The following is a 7,023-nucleotide window of genomic DNA, read 5'->3' on the forward strand; positions in this document are numbered from 1 at the left end:
CAGTAGATAGAGGACATAGTGGCAGAACAAAGGATGTGCTTCATGGGACATATTTTATATCTTCCAGATCAACGTGGTGCTAAGACCACAATCAGCTGGACACCACCAAAAGGAAAATGGAAGATAGGAAGACCCCATAAAACTTGGTGCAGAACATTGCACAAAGCCTTGTAGACTGCTGATGGTACAAGTGGAAACTACTGCAACTGATCAAAAGTGTTGTAAAGAACTTGCTGCCCAATGTGCACAGCAGCACAAGAGGATCTACTATATTTACTGTCTTAAAGCAAGATTTTTGCTCCTTGAAACTAACAAAACTTCCCAAAAGTAAGAAAAAAGGAGGGAGGGAGGGAGGGAAGGAAGGAAGGAAGGAGGGAAGGAAGGAAGGAAGGAAGGAAGGAAGGAAGGAAGGAAGGAAGGAAGGAAGGAAGGAGAAATAGAGAAAAGAGGAGAGGAGAGAAGAGAAGAGAAGAGAAGTTAAGAGAAGAGAAGAGAAGAGAAGAGAAGAGAAGAGAAGAGAAGAGAAGAGAAGAGAAGAGAAGAGAAGAGAAGAGAAGAGCCAAATTTTGCTTCACTCATTGTTGGGAATCTGGGGGCATAAAAAGATGGTGGGCTGCAAGTGATCCTGGATTACACTTTTTGCATGCCTATGTAATCCATTTGGTGATAATGGAATAAAATAATAGACTGCCTTTGCAAAACATAATCATGACACATTATATCACTGAAATCCCACTTTTTATGTGGACATATTTATGCTTGACCTTACAATGATCTGAATTATCTAGAAAGTCTGGAAACTTGGAACAGATAGCAAAAGAACATTTGGAAGTCTGGCTGTTCCTGGCAGCCCAAATTCTTACAAGAGGTACATCTAATCATCACTGTTAAACCCTATTGATTGCAAAATATTTTAGGGGTCCTAAACAGAGTACATTCCCACTTCCTTGTTGAACCTGAGATATTATCTTCCAATTAACTTAAGATATTGGTTACACATTAACCTAGTGATAAGGGTTCACTTAATTGAGACATTTACCAATAATTGTAGGGGGAAAAAAATCCCCAAGAAACACTTAGCTTACTGGAAGTCAAAGAAATGGCATAATGTTCATATTAGCTGATCCAAGTAAAAGACAGAACAAGCTGTGCTTAAAGTTCAATTATTGTATCAACAGATTAGGCCAAAAGCTCACAAATGGATAATATGAATGATTTTTACAGCTCTAATTAGTCCTTTGCAATTCAGTTTGGAATGGCAAATCTATATAAATAAACAAATGGATGTTTTATGTTTGAAGATGGAAACATGTTAGATGTGTTTATTAGAAATATATGGTTAATCTTTTAAATTTCTATTGTCATTAATTCATGAGCACAGTAGAAGCTTTCTGTTATCACTGTTGACTATTAGTACCCATGGTTTAACTGAGCCCCAAATTTAGATGTGACATTAGTTTCTAGTTTTGTGCAAAGATTGAGAGATCCAGTCCAATGGAGTTTTGTTCAAATCACTCATCTGAAACAGATTCCCGACTGAAATAAGGACCTGATCTGTTTAATGGATAGAATCAGATGGTTCTGACACTATCCTTAGCTCTCTGCAGTAATTCTAAGATTCTGTGGCTCTTCTGCTGCTCCTGAAATTCTAACAAACAATAAAAATGTTGTAACTTTACTTTTATATATACAGAGAATATGGGGTGGGTTGAATGGTATGTTGGGTTCTCTGACATTAATAAGATTGGCTGACTAGTAAGCTTTATCACCTCCTTAAAACTCTTTTGAGTCTTCTTTGCATCTGTTCACACAACTGTTCTGACTCTACTTGTGCAAGTTGTACAACTGGGGCAGACTGTACCAAGAGATGTAGTGCTGGCTTAAAAAAAGGGTTAGACCAATTCATGGAAGTCATGGGATCAATGGCTATTAGCTTTGATGGCACTGTGCCTGCCTCTGAAGGCCCTCTGCTGGGAGACTAATGAGCTTCTTTGTGCAGTTGGCTGGCCATTGTGAGGACAGACTGATTGACTAGATGGGCCAGGGGTCTGATCTAGCACAGCACAGCACAGCACAGCACAGCACAGCACAGCACAGCACAGCACAGCACAGCACAGCACTGCTCAGTTTTTTGTTTATTCAACTGTGATTAACAAACGTTATCATGTAACTAAATTATATAAATCCATGATGCATAGAGAAATGAGATATAGAAAATACAAAAAAAAAATCTACTAAAAGGTAAGTAAAGAGACAGGTATTATATACATACAGATTTATCATATAGCTAAAATATTACGATATTATAGTCTATTGCTATTGAGATAAACTGAAATCCATCTAAATTTGACAGAATTGTGGTTTTTGCCTCTGATGTTTCATTATTTTAACTTTCTAATTTTTTCTAATGTGGCAATTGAAGAGGCCTTATTAATCCACATTGTTATGTTATCTAGAGTTTTCCAGTGTTGGGTAATTATTATTTTAAATTATCTTCAAATCTGCTAAAATCAGGGAAGGGAAGAGTGTTGTTTCCAAAAGTCATTGGTTACAATTTTGTAGTAAAAACCTTAACCCTCGCCAAAAGTTTGCTCCACTCCTTCTAAAAATATGACAGGAGAGTCATGGCTTTGAGCTTACATCAGGCCAGGCCCCACAAATTTTCTCATTTTTTTTTTTCTGGGTATTAAGGGCCATAGTTTACACTGGGCCAGCTTCAAAGGTGATTTTCCTTTTTCTGTGGTCCTGCAAGTTTTTTCCCCCCTCCATCTAAGAAAGGAAGGATATTTCTACAATGGTATTAATATGAGGGCAAGTCCTCTTGGAAAAGCAACCATTCAAATCCCTAATATAGAATATTGCTAACAAGCCAATTAAGGTTATATTAAGGTTTATGTTGCCCAGAGACTTACAAGCCCCGGTCAGGGTTCTCCTCATAAAAAGTTATACTTGCCAAGCTTAAGGAAAAGAGACCTAGTTTGGCAACCAAGAAAGTACATGGTCAGGGGCCAGAAGGGTGGACTTACATTTATATATTTTTAAAATCTTTATTCCAGAAATCCTGACAGTTGCATCTGCAATGTCTCCACTGATCTCAGGGTGCCTAGCCTACATAGACACGAACACTTAATGGCCAAGGACACACACCGAACAATGGGCTTTTTCCAAATATGTATTGTAGATGTATTGTGGTTTGGGCTCTGAATAGGTGAGTTGTTATCTTCCAATGAGGGAATAGCTAAATATTTGCTTGTATTGCTGCTAATGCTTGCTGTATGCTAATGGATTTTTTAAAGCTGCCATAGTCTTTACTGTCTGTCCAGATGTGTATTGCTGCTGGTCAGGCTGAAGTTCCTCTGCCTTCTTCACTTTCTAAGCTCTCAACTTCTTTATTAATTATTTATTAAACTTTGGTAGTGGGACGTTTCATTGGCTGGACCTGCCAACCCGAGTGGGAGTTCAGTTCAGCTTCTTATTTTTACATTATAAAGGATTAATTTGTTAGTCCAACTTTTGTTGCTTTTAAGAATGGGGCTCTGGGAGGAGACAAGGCTGTGAATGCCATTTGTTCTGCACCAGCCTCTTTATCTGTGTCCTGCCTATCTCTGTGATATTGTAAGTCATTCTGCCAGCCTGTTTTTGCTGCATGTGCATGATATGTCCTGCAACTGTAACTTTGATCCAAAGTCCTCACAATGTTTTTTTTTAAGGGGGTGGGGGCTTCCCAGGAGGTGCAAAGCCACTATGCCAACCCTCCTGGCATCCTGGAGAACCCAATGATCAGAGGCAACAAAGCCATGCAACCCCACAAAGGCAAATCAGTTTTGATTCTTCTAATTCCTGCACAGAAAGACCCAAGATTTGTCAATAAACCCTGCCTAATCTGGGAATCCCCCATGTCCAATGTTGAGGCCATCCATCCTGGCAGGGGGCAAACCAGTATGCCAGCACTCCTGGCACTCCACAAGACCCTGAGATCAGAAGCAGCAAAACACAAGCCTGGCTCCCTGGTGAAGTGACTGAAAAGGTAAGTTATTTTTTAAAGCAGTTTTCAGAATTGGGATTTTAAAGGGTTTTTGAAGGTTTGCATCCAGAAGGACACCGCATTGGTTCGGCCAACTTCTCTATAGGCTCTTTGTAACAGATTAGACAATTTGGAGACTTGAGGTATGTGTTGTCTTTTCCTCAACCCTGCTGTCTCTGCCCTAAAAGGAGAGGTTTGGAGAAATGTTTCCAAAATTTATTGTGATAAAGACTTGAAGCCATCTGCAGAAAGTATACTTGGTAAGATGTTGGTTTAAGACCAAAGAGACCACAGGCATCCATGGATGTGTGTCTGCCTAAATCTGTAAGATGGCAGACTGAGCATTGTTTTGCAAGCCCCACCTCTTTTGAATATCCATGCAGCATCAACACATGTACAAAAATGACAGGACTTGTTTCACAATGTTTGGTCTGCCATCTTGCCATTCCTGACCCTCTGCCAACACCTCTGAGAGAGACCCAGGTTCAAGTCCACCCTCATACCTGAAAACTCAATGGGTAGCTCAGCCCAACTTACCTTATGGGGTTGTTTTCTATGGAGAAATATGATGGAAAAGCCCCATGTCAATTACCTTCTAGTTCCAAAAACAAGGAGGGATACAAATTTAGCAAATCACCATTGTCATCTGTCAAATGATGTTCACAGTTCTGGCTGTTGTGATTAAAAAGAAGAATGTACTGCACCATCAGGGGCATCACTTAAGCTTCCTGTGTGTTGTTCTTCATTCCGGTAAATACTGAAGTGAAAGCAGGAATCTTTCATCAAGTCTTGTATCTGTCCTGTCACATTTTACTGATCAATACAAAATATGCATAACTATAAGACTAGAAGTACATGTGGGACATTTTAAAGGCATTAGCCAGCCAGCTACACCCTTCTCAGGCAATCTCATTCCTTTTTATTTCTATTTCTTTTTGTTTTAATCTGTTCAGTTGTGTCTGATTCTCAGAGTGCCTGGACAAGTCCCTGCAGTTTTCTCGGCAAGGTTTTTCAGAAGTAGTTTGCCATTGCCTCCTTCCTCACTTTCAAATATTTTAAAGGATATTTATATGTATTCAATTGTCACACACAGGTGCATAAATCCCAAGAATGCTGACATTTCCAATGACTCTAATTTGGCTCCAACTAAATTTGCTATTGCTGGAAATGATACTTTTCCAGGCTGATATATTTCTTGGAAGAAGTAAATATCCTTTCAACATCTCATCCTCTTGATAAAAATCCTTGATAGATATGAAGAGGTATAAATGATACCCTTAATTAGCTGGTTAACTTCATTGTGAACATGTTCATGGTCCAAGAACAAAATCCTCTTTGTGGATTGTGAGGTTAATATTTACTCATTAGCCCCAGTTTGTATTTGACCTAAAGATTTCCTTGGTGTAATGTTGTGACATTACCATTGTCAGATCCACTGGCTAGCTGTTAATCCTATTTTGTAGGTTTAATATTATTAGTGGAAGATAAATCTTGTTTGGCTAATCCCATTCTTACTGGTTTCTGCCAGAGGAGCTGGAGAATGTCTGAAATTAAAGTGTAACTGAGCAGCTACTGATGGAAACAAGAAAACAAAACAAACCAATCTAACTATATGTTGATTTGTAAAATCCAGCCCCTAGAGTTACCTGGCTAGCTAGCTGGCTTGCTTTCCACCCTTCCATCTCTGCTTGGTTTTATCTACTTTCCAAAATAGATCTATTTATTACCCTGGCATGTGCAGAACATATGCCTTTGAGCTTTAATGAACGATGAAACCACAAAATCAAATGTCAGGCTGGTTTCCTAAATTACAGTTACTGCAGCAGAATATGAATTTGATGGAATGGATAGAAATGTTATAAACTTCATCTTCAGTTCAGGAGGAATAAATGGTTGACTTAATCCTTTATCAGATGGTAAGTGCCTTTTGGGATTGTACTATTCAAACTACAGATGAAACCTCTTGTGATTGCAAATAACTACATGAGGAAAGACGTCATCCATAGATAAAATAACATATTAGAAATTTTGGGAAAGTTCCAAGCGCTGAGTATTTGTCTTAGTGTTCTTCTGTTTAGCTTGCCCTGATAGACTTGTGTAAATCTATTTATTATGTTATGTGTGTGAGTGGTTTTTTTTTTTTTTTTAACTTACTGGAACGAGCAGTCCAGCAGCACCTGGCCAGCGAAGCATTAACTGAACAATTTTTTTTGCATATAGCATGGTTTTTTCCCCTCCATCTTTTCTAGCCACTCATGTTTTTGCTAGTATCCAGATGAAAACATCCAGATGACACCAACTTAATTCTTTCCACTTCTAAATTATCCATCTATCAATTCTGCATTCCAAATCCTGTTCCCAAAATTTAATTTTTCTTAAGATCAATAGAGAGACAAATAGTCTTTTGGATCTTGTTATACTGTATGAGTTGTTGTATGTAATATGTTTGGATCCTAAGATATAGAAATAGGGTTATACATATGTCTGCCAGCATTGAGAGAAGCTGTTAGGTCTGAGTATCTTTTTGTTAATGGAAGAAAGTCTTCAGTTCACAGAGAATTCCAACTGGCTTAACTGGAGCTTCCACAAGTGATCATGCCAAGTGATTTCTATGGTTCCAATGCTTCTAAAGTTACCATAGACCCATTAATTTGTTAACTCTGGGCTCAGATTTACTTTATTTGGGCAATTCATTCTCTTAACTACATACAACTTTCAGTATCAGAGGAATTATGTAACAATTGTTGAGGAGCATCTATAGGAGGAGGCCGATTGCAGATTCCTCCTATAGATGTAAACCACCCAGAGTCCCCCTTTTTTGGGGAAGATGGGTGGTAATAGAAATTTGAAAAATAAATAAATAAACAAAATACCTGCCTTCTAAATTTCTCATAGACATTTGGCTAAGTGCTGCAGGAACAGAGTAATGGACTTTATAGGCCTTTGGTCAGATCCAGCATGTTTCTTCTTAAAGTTCCATTGTATAACATGCTGACCAA

Source organism: Candoia aspera, chromosome 1, assembly GCF_035149785.1.
Source record: "Candoia aspera isolate rCanAsp1 chromosome 1, rCanAsp1.hap2, whole genome shotgun sequence".
Taxonomy (NCBI): Eukaryota; Metazoa; Chordata; class Lepidosauria; order Squamata; family Boidae; genus Candoia; species Candoia aspera.